General features: G+C 43.7%; 1 protein-coding gene across 12 annotated transcripts in view; it reads right to left on the bottom strand.

Annotated features, from left to right (window-relative positions):
• The window catches only part of DLGAP4 (DLG associated protein 4), a 1,552,488-nt gene that overhangs the window by 34,336 nt on the left and 1,500,256 nt on the right, over positions 1-17,896 (bottom strand). The window contains exon 1 of one of the 12 annotated variants that reach the window (XM_069243710.1): positions 657-756. The exons of the other annotated variants lie outside the window; for them this stretch is intronic. The gene's annotated coding sequence lies outside the window, so the exon portion shown is untranslated. Of the gene's footprint in view, positions 1-656; positions 757-17,896 lie in introns of those variants that run through there. 12 annotated transcript variants of the gene reach the window in all.

Raw genomic sequence — 17,896 nt, 5'->3', positions numbered from 1 at the left:
CAGACCCCCCCAACAAAAAAACGGACCAGCATCTCGCCCCGCCTCCAGGCCCTCCACTGGCTCCCAGTATAGCAAATATGCCTTTTCAAACTCCTCATGTACTCATAGAAGGCCCTCCACAAATCCGGACCTGCCTACATCAACAACACCCTCAATTACCACCAACCTACCAGAGAACTCTGCTCAGCCTCCCTCGCTCGCTCTGGCCCACATCCCTCGCGTCAGCCACAAACACCTTGGAGGACGCTCATACTTCCACTTCGTTGCCAAAGCATGGCATGTCATCCCCCCCTGCCCCCCCCCCCCCCCCCCACACACACCTCTGCACTTCCCCCTCCCTGAATGACTTCAGGAAGCAGCTCAAGACCTGGCTCTTCGACCACCCCTACTGCCAGCTGAGCTAGCCCCGCACCATCCAACCAGCTTGGAGACCCCCCAGGGAGACGAGCTCGCGCTGCCCAGGAACTTCCTGATTGATTGCTTAAACCACCTTCCCTTACAAGCATACAGCATGCTTTTACAAACGGGACAGAGTACTGGACATACACATTTTTGATTAGCAAGGTAGATCACATTTTGTTTGGGGGGGGGGGGAGGGAGGGGGTACAGGGTAATAATGGCCAAAACAGATGTCTACTGAAGCTACTTATACTTACACTTGCTATAAGGCAGTTCCTCCTCTGCAGCTGCCCGGCAGCAATAATTCCCCATTCTTACACCGTATTTCATGTACTGCTCCGACCTTCAAACTCTGACTCAGCGGTTACTCGCTGGCGTCGGCCCCTGGCACTGTGCTGTGTGTGTGTCACAGTCATGAACACGCCCCTAGGGATGAGCAAGACTTGAACCTCCCATCCTTCACAGGCTCCCCGGCTGGGCACCACAAAGGGGAGCAAGAGTGAGGACAAGCAAGATGAAAAGCGACATCTAGGGGCTTTCAGGGTTTAGTGGCGGAATTAAGACCGTGAAAAGGAAATAACTCGTGCGAGGAGGCCGACAAGGAGACAGCTAAACGGGTAAACTGTGGGAGGAGGTATTGGAGACAGTGATCGGAAATAAATCAGAGAAGCATGCTGAGGCGTATCAGAAAAATACGCAAGCAGTGAGGAGGGTACCAATCTCTGCATCAGATAACACGTGCTGCGCAATGCAGATCCGGCGGCCTGCGGGGCTACGACCTACGCACTGGGTGGCGTAAAACCAGCAGTAGTTCAACAGAAGGAGGAAGCGAGAAGGAGGAAGCGGGAGAGATGTGGAGAACTCCAACAGGGAGGGATCGGGTTGTAAAGTGGAAAGAGCGGAAGGGGTCGAGGTGTTTACCAAATTAGCAGAGTTTCTCGGAAAGAACGAGGATACCAGCCATGGGGTACGAGAGGTAATTGCAAAGGGCGAACAGGGAAAGGACACGATTGAAGAGTAAAGGGCTTATTCAGAAAAGTCCTCAAATGTAAAGGTTCAACATAGGACAGGAAAAGCATCTAGGGGTTACTGGCTCAAGCGTTCACGAATTAACAAAAACGTTACAATTCTGAGGTTGCCCTTAAATGGAGCAACCAGGCTCGGTCTATGGTATCCACTGCAGTAATTCGTGTTTGACCTCCTTGACACATGTTCGAACCCTGACGGCTCACCTCAGTCCTTCATTTTACCAAGGCCGATAACATGACCACAACTGGTTCTAGCAAAATAAGCATGCTAGACGGACACAAAAGGGCGCTCGGAGTGAATGCTCGCGTCACAATTGCAAGCTGCGCAAGAACGTACTTATGAGGGGCCCTTAATGAGTGGGAGGACGCGTGGATGTCTCTACGGCGAGAGGTTACCTGTCAACATGTCTGCGTCTCTGCACCTGTATACAAACCAAAGCGTCCACGTGTCAGGCAAGCACAGACAGACTCGGACATTTACCAGCAACGCCGAGAAACTGGATGTATAGATGGCAATGCTAGATAGGGAGCAACTGAAAACCCAAAACTTTAAGCAAACGGTAAGCAAACGAAATTTGTGTACATGACACGGCAGAACGTTTGCAAAGGCCACCGCCTCAAATGTGAAAAAAACATTACATTCTCTGCAGAACAGGGCAAAATGTGCCACCAGATATGAGCATTACCTTTAAATGATAGCAGTTATTGCTAACAGCTGAAGACCTGGGGACAGCACATTTCTTAAAAATCTAAACGTGACAAGACGTATGAACATGGTCCCCTCGGGCTAAATTGGTGAATCTTGGTAATCATGGGGCATGGCACGGTAAACTTCTTTTCAAAGCATTATGTGCATGTAATGAGGTTAAAAAGTTGAAAATTTAGAGGAAAAAAAAAAAACTCACCATGGTCCCAGTACAGAAGACAGGATTTTGTTTTTCAACGTAATGCAATGCACTTACCATAAATCCATGATTTCGATTTTAATATAAGTCGCCCAGAAACACTTTTTCAGAAAGTAGCTATAACAAAGTTTTTTTTTTTTGCATTAAAGTGGACCTGAGTGGTAAAAGGGGGGATGGGGCGAGGGGGGCTCAGGTTCTGATCATGGGCAGAATCCAATGAGTGGCCAAGATCTATTGATGTACAGGTATAATCTATATATGCACATGCATGGTTATCTTTGTCTTGTACATTACAGGCCACTATACAGATGTTATATATATCGCTCTGGGTTCCCTCAATATCCCTGCTTTTCTGTTCATATCCAATATGTGTCCAACCAAAAGGCTCACAGGCACACTTTCTTTGGGAGCCCACGAAAAATAAGGGCTGTGGTCTGGACATCCTTTTTCACAGGGGGATCTGGGGATAAAGTAGCATGTGTTTAACTGTGTTTCGAGAAGATGGCAGCGCCAGTAGGAAACAGCAGGGCTGTCTATGGAATATAGATACAATGAACAACAAATGTTAGTTCATTGTGCTTTTTCCAGTGATATCCATTCTGTACATCGGTATATAGAATTCAGGACAAGAGTAACAAGCCATGTCATGCTTTTTCTGTACATTTAACCGACTACACTGAGAATTCGTAACCCAAAGATCCGGTGGCCAATGAGTTTCTACAGCACACCCATGCTCTTCGAGCGTCATACTATGGGACATCTAAGCTACTCGGCGGCTACAATCAAAGTGCAAGTTTTACCACTTAGATTTCAAGCACCCTACATGAAACCAAAATGCTACGTCTATCTCAAGGCAGATAAAAATTATGAATCTTTGCTGTAACTTTACATACTACAACCTTGCCCTCTATCGTTCACATTCTGACACATTATTTCCTTAAGGTGGAAAATAAGAATCTCTTAACGGCGCCCAAAAAACATTCTCTGCTATATACACCTTCAACGACATGATCATGGCTCAAGTCAGGGGAAAAAACAATTTACAAATTAGGATCAATCAATACGAAAAGACGCAGAGTCCAAAACCAGAGAGAACCAATGGACCGGAGCGCACTGCCCAGGTCTACGACCCACCGACTACAAATGTTACACCCACAGTGAACAATCCTGCAATTCAAAAGGGACCAATACAAAGATGATTCATTGGGTTTGATCGAGAACCTGGCTCCACTTCAATAATAGAAGATCATCCCACGCATGCAAGGAGGGAAGCAAAACAGAAACCCACTGGTCAACAGATTGGGAGGTGTGGAGGAAGGCTGAGTCCCCACGTGACAATAACATATATAAATACCAGAGAGAGGCTACCCTAAAGGTACAGTGCAACAGAACTGTAGGACGAGTGTCTACAGTGATTACTAGTAATCTAGCCGGACCAGAGGTGAAAGAGAAAGCACATCTGGCACTGGAATGTGTAGCTTCCCACTCCATAATCAAGTTTAATTGACCACTACACCTGGCAGTAATTTACTGACACCCTGGATGTGACTGGACATTCCTACACGAGTTGTTCAGGTCTCACACTTTCAAAACTCAAATCTTTGGCTGAATAGACTAGAATTCAAACCATTTGTAGAGTTAGCACAAAACCTCAATGATATGCGCTTTTCCCAAATAGTTAACAACCCAAACAGCCAGTCGTGTACATTAAATCTGCTTATAGTGTTTCATATATTGTTAGATCAATTTCTGATCCTCCTCCACCAGACTAACAAAAAAATACATTGGGGGACCAGAACAAAACATTGCCAGAGTTTAAGCATATTAGATGATTTAGGAAGGCCAACAGCTTATTGTTCCAAATCATACTTGACCGTTATAAACTCACAACAAGGGATAACACAAACCCTGGGAAAAACCCTTCATCAAACCTGAAAAATTGCTGCATCAAGAAATAGTTCAAATGGCGGTTACTGACCCAAAAAAAGTTGGCAGACAATGGTGAAAATGAAAGCCCAATCAGGATAAAAAAAAAAAAATCACACAGAATACATTACAAGCGTATTATAAATTCATCATTAGATCTACAAAAACCTACTTTAATATTTTTTTATTGGCATTTTTAAAGTTAGAACACTCAAAACATGATCATATGTCACGATACAGTAGTACAATTTAATGACGTACCTCATACTTGCAGTCATTAGTGAATGTAGAAGTTTCTAGCTTTCAAAGGCGACATAATGGCCTAGTATGAGACCATAATAGGGTGCACACAATAAAACCCACCCACTGGATTTGAGAGAGGCATCCCCCAGCAACCATCTCAGTGACTGGAACTAGTGTCGGCCTATCCTTTGTATGATTTCGTAGGTCCTAGGCAGTAGCTCTGACCCCAGGGCTTTCTGGCATTCTCCTTCCCCCTTCAACAGCTCCATCCCCCTCGGTGTCATGGGTATCAGTTTTCTGGGGTAGGTATGCCAGGAATGGTTCCCAAATATCCACTGGAAAGGAACGGGGCGGCATAAGTTCCCAGTCGTTGGTCAGCTATTCTTGGAGTAAGTCACAATCTCCAGCCATGTCTTTATGGTGGGAACTGGTTTCCTACCCCAATGTTTGGCCACCCTGCGTTTTGTCAATAAGAACAGCATGGTAATGAGTTTGGGGATTGGGGGGTTCATCAGCCACATACCCAAGCAGGTTGATCAAGGGGCACGATGGAGCAGCTCCCGCCTGATTTTGTGTATAGTGTCATATACATCTGCCCAGTAATGTGCAATGGGGTGCAATGGGGGGCAATGCCAAGCAAGGTGAAGGAAACTGGCCTGAGGCGCATTACAGCGCAGGAACCTATTGTCTGGAGAAAGACCCATCTTGAACACTTGAGCAGGGGTGCGATATAAACAATGAAGGAATTTGAAGTGTATCAGATGCAGTCTATAATTTGGTGATAGCGATGTCAATCGATTACAGCAGTACGTCCACTTTCCTTCCGTCAAACGGAAATCTAAGTCTGCCCTGCATCCAATTCTTGGATTTCAGAATGATAATCGGCGCATTAGTCAGCATAAGGTTGTAGAGTCTAGTTATCAATTTGCCAGAGGAGGTGGACGTGTACATATCCTCCAGTGGTGGAAGTGGCTGCAGGGGGTTCGGGAATGATAAAAACGACTGCAATTGCATAAAGGAGGTCCTTATGAGGGAGATACTAAATGTACAGAAAATGACCAACTCCCAAGAGGCCTAAACATCAAAGTATTTGCAGCCCATCAGAACTGACAGAACTTGAAAGATTCAACATGTTCTTCAACTTTTAGAATCTGGAAAATAAGGGAGACCTAACAAGCAACTATGAAACCTTGCCATCTGCAGACATTTCTCCACCCAGCATATGTCTACATTAGTATTCCTACAGCAGATGGAGGCGGCAAAGGCTGCTCATAAAATGAAATAATGGCACGCCACCCACGTGATAGACGTATTCCCAAACATCATCACAAACGTGATAAACACCTTCATCAACATAAGTCGAATACCCAGCCCACTAATTTCTTCCTACAATCATAACATTTCTATAAAACACAAGGTGGACCTAGAAGACCTGGCTAACTAATCAAGTTCTCATCTCCAATACCATGAGCTAAATCCGGGAAACACAAGACTGCCCAGAAAAGAACAGCCTGCTTAACGACCAACATTTCTGATGGACCAAAATAAGCAGTGACCTGCACTAGTGACGTCTGTAGCTCTCTCTGGACTAGTTTTTCTCAGACACAATTCCAATGAAACATACACACAGAGTGGCTGTTGGTCAGTGTTCTCCATCCATTCGTTTGTCATTCACATTTAGATTGCACCTGATACAGCACAGGGGTTGGCCCACCTCAGCGATTAGTTCCCTTAATATTGAGTGGCTGCACTCTACCTATTTTCATGGTTCACAATCGTCTAAAAAATTCACTGGCAGGGCTGTCATTATTGTTATCGTTGCTGATATTGATAAACACGTCTTCGGATTCACTTAGCTTCAAAAACTGGCCTTCTATCAATTTCTGCAAGCAAATAATGGAAAACCTTTAGCCGTTGAGAACTCAAGTCCCCTATTACATTGCTTTACACCTGTTCTATTTTGTTCCCTTTGCCTCCTTTTGTTTGTCGTCTCACAGTCTTCGTGTCAAAAGAGTGCGTACGCTGCAGCCTCTAATCTAGGTTTCATTTTCTTGGTCTTCGGTCTTCTTTCTCGTGAATGCAGTGCTTGTCTGCAGTTCCACTGTAGCATCTGATCTGTATTTCACCTAAAATATTGACTGTGTATTCTGTAAAGGCGCACATATGAATAGCTATTTAGGTTTTAATTGAGCAAAAGGAAGGGTTCCTCCTGGATCTGGTTAGGTACCCAGGATGAGAGTGATGTTCCCGTTTTCTAAAAATCGCTTATTCGGATATTTGTATGTGGCATGCTTCGTCAGAGTCCTCACCAGGTGCAGTAGTGTAATACTGGGTGGGCTTTAACTCGCTCGTGGAGGATGAGCTTTGATATATAATCTAGATGCGGGATCAGTAACTGTTAAAAATGTCCTAATGTGTCTAACTTTATTTTTGTTACTAATGAGGAACACTGGGCAGATTAAAAGCCACAAAGGCGGGGACGAAAACTGAGTTACAATGACCCCTTTGCCAATTGGTCAACATGTTTCAGCTGTTGTCCCAGTGATAAAAACGGGACAAGAAAGGCCCTGATGAAAGACCATTTTACTTTCTAAATTTAGACATTCCAACTTTAGTGTTAACTAATCCTCTTGCGGAATACACCATCATTCATTCCACATTGCCATTCATGTCACCAAAGTCTGGGTACTCCTATTGGCTGGGGACTCCCTGGTATTTTAGTTGAAAATGAGGTTCATCCTAGACCACAGAGAACATTGCGGGCCAGTCGCCATTGCCTCACACGTTCGCCAGAAGGTGTGCTCGGCCCTGCTCCTACTTAGGTCCCGTAACTCCTGAACAGTCTTTCGGTTAATTGATAGGAGGGTATTCTCAGCAGATCGTGATGTAGAGGAAAACTCAATGTAAAAAGGTGTGTTTATGGTCACCGCCTTGTCCTTCGTAGTTACCCTGAAAGACAAAACGAGCTGATCATCAACTCTTACTTCATTGATCATATTCGGTAGGTAAGTCACTGCATATTTGGGATCCAGTTGATTTGAATTGGAGAGAAAAAAAAACGTAGGAGTAGCAGGCTGAAGTTAATCAGACAAACATATGAAGTCAGATAGAGCCAGACGAAAGCCCTGGAAAACAGCATCTGCCTCCACATTCTGCCATGCAAAGGATAGTGCAAACCGGAAAATGAGAAAACATTGAGATTTGATGGGGGTGATGCCTTCCGACTCACAACACTGGACAAACTTATCACAGTGACCTCCATTGATGGATTTGGTAGCAGGCTTCCTGGACACCAAGAGGACACCTGCAACTTCATCTGTAAGACAAAATGACTCTCACTGGCATCGCTGACGCACCACTTGCTTGGAATTATGATGGAGGACAAGGCCATCCTGCTCAAGGGCAGCAATACTCAGCACAGAAGAGTAAGGCTTGGCCAAATGGCGAGTGTGGCATCCACAAGGCTTGAAACCTGAAAGGTTTGGAGGACACATTTGATCTAGTCACCCACTAATGCTGAGGTATTTTATAGGAGAGACAATGAGTGAGTGCTCCGGATCAACATCTTTGTAGGTTATAAAAAAAAAAGGAACTGACACAGGCTCATGTCTAATGTCCTCCATTGTCATCTGGAGGATCAGTTGGGGATGGAGCTGCTTGGCGCCACCAGACAGCACTGGAAAGCCATTGCCTTCTAAACGGTTTTCAGACCAGACTGAAGCTTAGGGAATAATTCATAAGGTGATAGATCTGTGGTAAGCATATCCGTCATAATTGGTAAAACCTGAAATTTTGCAACATGAGCAGTCACCATGCAGCTTTTAAAAAATGGAAGAGCAATCAAGATTAGCAATCTGAGCAAAAAGACACTGTCTTTAAAGGCCCACATTTCCTCTACTCCTAATAGGCCAAAACTTTGAGAGGGTTCACATTATAAGCCACTCTCATTCTCCGAAGGTTGCCAACGGGGGATGAGCAACGTTCAGGAGGGTCCTAATCAGTCCATGACTCCAACTACAGCAGACTGGCAGCAACGGCACACTTGGCAGGTGGCTGCCCTGACAGAACAAGAACACATCTGTCCAATCCATGTTACCCTTCTGTCCTAACCCCTCAAAGTGTGACCAATGCTTACTCCTAGATTCCAGTGGCCCCTGCTCTTCTAGTTCACATGGGAGGCATCCTCTTGCCCTTCTAGATCTTTCTCTCAGACAACTTAAGCTTTATTAGTCCAGAAAGACTTTCCAGGGGCAAAAAGAGATAATGTGGTGAATGGTGACTTTCAATGCTTTCATTTATCTGACTAAGGCAACAGCAGGGCATAGATTTGATAGGTCTCATCTTGTTCAGTTTTAACACAACTTGTATCTGATCTGTAAGCCGTACAAATAACATTTTATAAAATGACTCTTTTTACATAATTACTGATTTAACTTTCATTCTGATCTCTGCTTGGTCCCTTTGCACTCTCCATCCTTACCCTGGTTTAACTCTGATTTATCCTCGAGCAAGAGGGCTTCAATACAAGCAATAGTAGCCCAGCTATCGCCATTTTCTGCCCTAGGTAACTCTTTGGTTCAGCCTTTCTGAATGCTGCCCCCAGCTAGCAAATTGAGTGGACTGAGTGTCCGGACACTGCAATATGCATGTGCCGTTGGAGAAGGGAGGCTTTGCCAACCGTTCTCATCAAATTCTGGGTCTTCGAACCCTGTAAAAGCTTTCTATGGAAAACAATAATAATATTAAACTAGTTCCCACTACTACAATGGTGGACGCAATGTTTTGGGCAAGCTGACGCCATGTTGCCGACCCTTATCACCGAAAAGATTATCAACTGGAATTTGCTATAACTGACATTTTCTGGTTGAGGGCCACTCCAATTCATGCAAACTAGTAACTTTACCTTCTACTAGACCTATGCTATCTTGGATTGGTAAGTGTATTAGTTGGTACAGTCTTTTTAAGTTTGCAGCTCAAGTTTGTTCTGTGAGAAATTACCCTTTTGCCCATTTGTAGGACTTTAATGCACATTTGCATTTTCAGAGCATCAGACGGCATTCGTGTACTTTTCCATCAGTGTAATTCAACCTTTCAAAATACCAAAAACAAACATGCAGACATATTAAGAGTACAGCTGGGCACAAGCGGCCGTTGTAACGAGGGAGCTAAGAGCGGACTTTCTGAAATAGGGCCTCCAAAAGGACTTTCTGAAATAGTGCCTCCAAAACTCTTCTCTTCACCAGGTGACTCAACTAACGTACTAGTGACCCGAGAGGGGTCACAGGGAGGTGGAAGAGGGAGGGTCACCATCATATTTGGCCACTTCAGCTGGCACCAGGGATTGGTGCGGGTAGCTATGCAGAACAAACTGCGATTAAACTGTATTATAGTATTTATACGAGCTTCTACCCGAAATATTGAGATAGTACATCTTAGCAGACAGAAATATTTACTACAATGATGCACAACTGCCTCTGAATTCAGCATGTTGTGGTGTTATAGCCTATTACTCCGGTAACAATTTCTGAACTCAAACAACATATCCTCTCGCATTTGAAAAACTACACATACAGAGGCGTCAGTAGAAGACGCGTTAGACATGCTTGAAGCCCATGACCCCAAATTCAAGACTGAAGCCTCTTATGGAAGCACCACATTCACCCCATTGGAGCAGCACACACCAACAAATCCACATAAGTGGCTCAGCACCTACTGCGAAGAGCTGAAAGGTGGTGGAAAGACAGAAATGGTAAAAAGCAAAACAAAAAGGAAAAAAAAAAAAACTGGTCGGTTGAAAGAATAAAGTGCAATTTCAGTTGAGAACATTCCCAATGTGGTATAAATTGCATGTTCTGCCCTGATACCTCTTAGACCCCAAAAAGAACAGGGGTCACAAATAACTTTTACCTTCACAAACTGGGCGATGACCTTGAATAAAGCCACCACTCTAGGCAAAGCTGAAGAAGGACATATATAAGATCAAAGCGTGGGTGAGTGCATTATCACCTGAATAAACAACAGTATTAATAATTTCCTGTACCTGGTGGTTTATCAGTCCAGAAAGTGGTTTACACATGTCTCCTAAAGGATCAAAGACACAGGAACATATGCATCACATCCTCCTTCATTCAGGGATTTCCAATAGTGGCCATGGGCTTCATTCCTACTGCTGAAGACAAACAGGGATCCAAATGTGGAGGGGTAGTAGGACCTTTGAGCTCTTCCTGACAGTATCAGATATCCAGCATCACTCTCAGTAAAGCAAAACACACATCAACCTTAGAAATACAGTGACTAGTCAAATGAGGGTGCTACTTGCTTGTTTTCTTAGAGTTAATCCTCCTTCCGGACTCCATAAATTAACATTATCAAACCTGTGACATTGCCACTTTTAGGTGTGCCCATCACCAAAGGAAAACAAGAACGATCACACAGGAAAGTCAATGCAGATCTCCAAATCACTAATGCCAACATGCTCTATCTTTTTTTCCAGGCGCAATACACTGTCTAGTAACACCCTTCTGGACTGGGATGAGGGACTGACACATCCAAAGAAGCAGCAGTCAAGCATCCCACCTGTACAGGTAGGGGAATCTCTTCCGGTCTAGGCCGCCATAGGGGTCCAAGACAGACAATGTCTTCTACCCAGATGTAGCCGGCAACTCACCAGAAGCTTTCTTTCATCTAGATACAACGATAAAGTCTTCAATTTACAGTAAATTCTTTCTAAGGCAGGTTTTAAAAACTAACACAAGTGGCTTATCAATCGGTTATCACACCAGGCACAATGACCCTCAATAAACCGTGTGCAGCACTGCCACATAAAGGAACAGACCGCTATCCCAATTAAGCCTCCTCCTAATACTGTACCTTGTGACCTAAACACTGCCTTTGTCATCTCACTCATTTGCCTGCTAGAGGACACATGCAAAATGTTTCACCTTACACCGTGGGTGCAGAGAAAATACTCCTATGAAGTATCATGCGTCATTCCAAAATGCTCGTCATTATGACCACGAACACAGGATTTCGCAAAAATTCACTGGGCCGCAGGTCTGCTTTACCCTCAGGACTCCACAGACAGGGTCATGACATGCAAGCTGTAAGTGAGAATCTCTGAAGCAGACTGGCCCAATCGCCTTGTAAAATTAAAGTATATTACCACGTGTTTTCACATAAATGACGTTTGTAGATTTAAGCCAGGCCGCGGCTGGCAACGGCTAGAGCTGCCAAGTGCTAACACGCCCTCCAGATACAATCCTGGGGCTGTTGCTTATTTATTGTTTCACCATAAACCCTTAAATCCAAGTAATCGCAAAAAAAACAAAAAACACTTTAGACCCTTAGAGGAATATGGGTGGTTCCCAACAGCTATAACCTTTGTTTCTAGGCCCAAGTACCACACATTTAAGCGCAGAAGAAGAGCTCTAAAGGTGTATGCGAATGGCCTGAAAGCAGGGCAGGGCAACTATGCTTGGCAGAGCACACTAGCCAGCTCTACGTATCACCCAAGAAACAGTCTCTTCTTTAGTCAAAAATACTGCAATTTCTTAACTTTTCTTCCTTTCCGATTCTCAAATTACTATAATTCCTCGTGCTTGATTTCACTGTGTCAGCACTGCACTCTCACCACCTAGCTGCCCTCTTCCTGGTTCAGTAAGTTGTGTTCTTGTAAAAAAAAAAAAAAAAAAAAAAAAAAAAAAAAGGCCAACACAACTGAACGAGCAAAAATAAATCCACTCAGCAATTACCTAGTAGTGTTTACTTGCTCTCATCGTCTCTCTGCCCACTACCGCATCCAGATGCTCTCTCAGCATAACAAAGATCTCATCCCACTTAAGGCAACATTACACTACATGGACACTCGTTCATTCTACAAGGAATTTGAGAATGTCAACCTATCCAAAAGAACAAACTTACATTGGCTGCCTATTGAAGAAATAAACGTGGCTTCCTAATAAATAAAACGATGTGCGTAAGAACACACCTGATTACCTTTCCGTCCTTCTCAGGAGGACAGAGACCTCTGAAGCAGATCTCTCTGCACCCAGAAGTACCAAGAATCAAAAGTTAACAAGCACAAATTGCTTAATGTATTTGTAATGTGGTGTAATTAATGGAACTCCCTTCCTGCTGAGCCACAGATTTCTATTTCTATTTTGTCCTTCAGAGAACTAAAAATATTATTTTGCCCGGGCAATTCCTAGAACTAGACTCGTGGAGTTCTTAATTCTGTTATTGTGCAAGAACATATTTTTTGTTCTTCAGGGAGGTACCAAAATAGTGCAGGAGTGCTACAGAAAACAAATAAAATGTATGTACATTCCCTACGTTAAGAAACCTAAGAATGAACAATTTACACTCCTGTTACTTCAACATCCGGAGGCAGGTCGCTTAAGCGCTACCCAAATTCATACAAAAAGACAAACATCGCCCACCCCACGCTAATGTCCCAGTAGCAGATCCTTTAAACCACCGTCAATTCTTAAAAATCTGCAAACGGTACATGCGACAAGTGGGTGTGCTCACCTGATCATCATCCCGCCAGCCTAAACAGAAAAAATGAAAACATCTGCCACTGTAAATCATAACTGAATGACGGCCTGATGAGGCTCAGGGGAGGGCTAGGAAAGCGAGTCGTATAACAAGAAATAGCATCAGGCCGCGGCTGCCAGCATCCCTGGAAGAAGCGCGGTGCAGCATCCTGACCTAGATTTCTCTGCTGTTGCATCATTTTTTTTTTTTTTGTACATCTGAAGCCGTTGCATTTGGAGGGCCAGCGATAGTGGCTGAGAATATCCACCATTCACAGAAACAGCAGACGGGGACGCCCACAGCTGTCTAGTCTACACATGCCCCTATTTGGTGAAGCAAAGTAGACTCTATCGGTCTTTTAATTCTGTCACCCACCACTTAAACTGGCTATGGGTGGGAAAATGTATTTTCTAAAAGGGGGACATGGTGACATCAGACCTTTTCCCCGCTTGCTAAAGCTCACAGATGGGGCGGAATTTGTTTTGGACAGCTACCAAAATCTACCCCAAAGGGTAATAAAGGAAAGGGTGGATTTTGTGCCTAAACAAAGAAAATAGATTGTCCGCGCTGCCAACGTTTTCATGCATAATGAAGTCTGGTAAGGCACTCCCAACCCCATCTATTCCCAGTAACTTACAAAGAGACATTTTCTTCTAGGTTGGAGAGGGCGTGGCAATCAATTGCTAAAATGCACGTTTTTTACTAAACTGAATGACCACGCAGAACACTTCTGGTGAAGACTTCTTGGGCCTCGCAGCAGTCCATGGACTCTGCTCTTTTTCAGGTGAGATATAGTTAACAATGAAGAAAAAGCGCAAACTCGATGGGGGCAATACAATCAAAAAAACAAAAAATCATATAGCCCTACCGATGTAGACACACATGCATTAACTAAACATTAACTAAACTTCCTTTGGAGAACTTTCTCTTTCTACACCTAAGCAGCTGCTCACACTCCTCTACCATCTCACATAAGTATCATCTCATAACTACTTAATCTAGAACCCACAAGAACAGACTCCCTTCCTGTAACAAATAAAATGATGATGTCAAGGATGTATGGAGTTCACAACTTTTGCGCTTTGTGACATAAAACTGTAAGAAAACATTAGTGGGAAAACAATTGTCACCCCCACACCCCTCCCCCCCAAAAAACACTTTTTACTGGTTACTCTCCTGTGACACCTACCTTTTAGTAGATCATGCGTCCATTTTTTTAAATAGTTGGCAGTATTTTTAAACAACTTTTAGAAAATTTTCCTATTCAAAATCCCGCATTCTTAAGCACCAATGTTTAAAAATGTATGTTCTTTAAAGGCTCTCTTTCTCTCTCACATACCAAATACATGGATTTAAGTGCCCGTCATTAATGCAATTTCTTTTACGAAAACTGGTCTATCTCAGTAGCTCTCATTTGGGGATTTTCTAACTTGCCATGGTCTTCTGGAGATGCGGCACTGAAGGCTGGACCGAATAAATAAGAAAAATCCATAACTCTAGGTAATACTGCTTTCAACAATGTTCTCATAAAACACATTCACACTTTTCACTTTCCCATTAACAGGGATAAATAACCAACAATCAAAGAACACAAACCTCTTCGCAGATCCAAACTCCAAGTTTTTATTTCAATGTCAAAACTCGTGATTTTCATGATCTGATGGCGGTGTATTTGAACTCGTGCCCCTCCCTCTGGGGAGTGATGTCTGCTTAGGGAGCAACTAAGGTCCTCTCTGCATTATAGACTGGGGATAAGAAGATTATGTCGTTTGGACAGAAGAGGAGCACTGCCTGGCAAATCCGATGGAATCATGTACAATAGATGCCCACAGACCAATCACACGGGGCACGGTAATGCGATCAGAGGTACACATGTTTGGGTGGAAAGCCTAGTTAAGATTTGTTTTATTCACTCAACTGACACACACACAGGGAGATGGATTTGTAGCCAGGTGTAAAATGTATATCCCTGCAAGGAATTCATTTACCATCTCTCCCCAAATTGTTCAGTTACTCTGCAGTAGATTACTTTGCTTCCCTTTATGGGCTGCTGGCTGTGGAGGTTGGGTTTGAAGCTCCAGCAGTGGTGTAATTAGCTCTAATGTATTCCAGCCAGAACTAGGGGTGTGAGGGTGAACTCAGCTCTGCTGGGGGAGTTCGAAGTTTTGGCACTCGGCACTCCAAGCAGAGCACAGAGTTCAAACTCCACCAGCAGAGCGGAGTTCACCGGCATGCTCACCCACCACTAAAAAAACACAAGGAACGAGAGTACACAGTGGTAATCAGGGGCACACAGCACACATCCTATCAGTCACTGAGCTTGAAAAAATGTTTAATTTGGCCAAACTATCAGTCAATCAATGACAACATACACATTATTAGCAATTGTTCAAAGCAATGTTTCTAAAAATGTCGCAGTTCACAACAATGAATATACAGTTATGAAACAGTATGTATCACTTCCACACGGGGCGCTGTATCTCCTTAGGTCTTCTCATAATTGGACACTGTATCTGCTTTTATTCACCAGTCTTTAAAACGTGTTGTGATTTTAAAGCACCAAGGCAAGGACACATTTAAAATGTTCTTGGAAACAAAAAGCACCATCCCAACATCACCGAAGTCAACTTATCACTGCGGTACTAGACAGTAAGCCTATAAGTTGGTAACAATGAAGTTTATAAGGTGCTTGAGTGAAGCTTCTCACTAGGGGCCAGATGTATCAAATATTTTTGCAATCGCAAAAATGCATTCTGGTATGTAACAAGTCCACTTTGCGATTCAGCAACTTGTTACCGAATCGCAAATTGTATTTGCAACTACATACCGATTCGGTATTAGGAAGGGGCGTGTCAAGGGCGTCCCTTCCAAATACCGAATCGTAGAGGTATGTATGATTGTTTCGTGGCCGTGAAGGTGGTTGCAAAACAATCGCAGTTACCACCTACTTCAAGTAGGTGGTAACCCATTCACAAAGGCCCCTTCCCCTTTGTGAATGCTTGCAAAAACTTTTTTAAGAGCAGGCAGTGGTCCCACGGACCACAGCCTACTCTTAAAAAAATGAAAAGAAAACTTTTCATTTTACATTTTTGACTGCAACCGTTTTCCTTCAAGGAAAACGAGCTGCATTTATTAAAAAAAAAAAAAAGATTGATTTATTGAAAAGCAATCACAGACATGGTGGTCTGCTGAGTCCAACAGGCCACCGTCCATGTGATTGTAGCCATTCGCAATGGCTTGCAAATTGTGACCTACCTCATGAGTATTAATGAGGTAGGTCCACTTGAGAGCCTTTGCGAATTGCTATATGAAATCCTGGAGTTTCATACATTCCATCGGCAATTACTTAATTGCGATTCACTAAAAATCAAAATTAGGTCATTGCTATTGTGAAGAATGATCCATCTGGCCCTAGGTTTTTTTTATTCACACTTACGATAATTTGCCCAATTCTTTGTTACAGCTTATATCAAACAAGATATGAAAAATCAGTTGGACGACCGCAACTGAGCAATGTTGACAGGCGTTCAATTAGTATAGCCCACACCCCGCTCAGTCAGCCTGCACTCTTCAAAACATGAACACGCGAACACACTCCCACATTTGGCTGGTCGGCCCTCGTGTCCTGCAGAGTTGCAAAAGCACATTCGCTTGAATAGTCATAGAAGACACTTCCATTACTGAATCTGGCAGCAGCCGCTGCAGCATGTATGCGAGCCTATTGGGAGCATCCAAGTGACGTCAACTAAGGCACTGGACACGGCAGGGGGGAGCAAAACATGGTAGACCACACTCCTCTGTGCCTGGGGCATAGCCCCCAGAAGCAGGCAGACTATTATAGGACAGCAGAGAGGCAGAGTAACAGGTAGAGTGTGCAGAGAGGCAAGAGGGACGCTCAACAAAAAGGGAGGGGCAGGGTCTGCGAGTGAGCAGATTCAAGAGAGCAGGGAGTATGATACCACTGGGGCACTTCAGAAGGGGTGCTTCGTACAGATTTCATGAATCTGTATTAATAGTGTCCAGAGTCATACATATTTTTTTGTATTTATTTTTTTTAGGATCGGGCGAAATTCTGCCGCACGTATAACTCTGCAGAATGTCACGGAGTTTTTTAGATAACTACACAGAATTCTTCGGAATAGAACTCCACAAGCTCTGCCCAACCCTACTCAGGACAGCACCAAGAAATAAAAGGAAGTGAATTGATATGCAGCCGGCTGGGATGAAAAGGGAAACGAGCCCTCTACAGCTCCCCATAGCAAAGCACAAGTAAAAGAGTGGGCACTGCTACCTGTGTCCTGGTAACACTGCACTGAGACACAAAAGTGAAGAGTCTCTAGATACATCTGGAACACAGTTCCAGTTCAATAAAGCTGCAGAACCGGAATCCTTGGAGTTCTTATTCTACCACTACCAAATCATGCAAAGAGCATGCACCTGGGTATGCTTATAAAAAACAGACTCCACCCACACAACATTTGCTCTGTATCTTACAAACATGACAACTGTCAACTATTCATTCTAAAGCAGATTACAAGAGGATAAGGAATTTAAAAATCAGTGTCCTAAATACACCTTTTATGAAGGAGCCTTACACTGTTCTGGGCTGCAACAACTGTGTGTATATATAGGACGCTTTTACTGCTGTCAGCTGTAGTGCAACTACAGAAGCTTGCGTTGCCCTACCAATGAACGTAAAAGGGGCACAAGGTGAAAGTATTTTCAGTTCTCTTTAATGTCATTCTTTTACTCATTACAAAAACTTGGCCCAGCACGTTTCTGTCTATACTTCAACTGTTATGGATGCAAAGTAGTAACTGTCGCTGAAGGTCCACCGAAGAGGTGAGGGGGCAAGGAGGA

This window comes from Pleurodeles waltl, chromosome 7 (assembly GCF_031143425.1).
Source record: "Pleurodeles waltl isolate 20211129_DDA chromosome 7, aPleWal1.hap1.20221129, whole genome shotgun sequence".
Taxonomy (NCBI): Eukaryota; Metazoa; Chordata; class Amphibia; order Caudata; family Salamandridae; genus Pleurodeles; species Pleurodeles waltl.
This window is presented reverse-complemented; position numbering and strand designations above follow the sequence as displayed.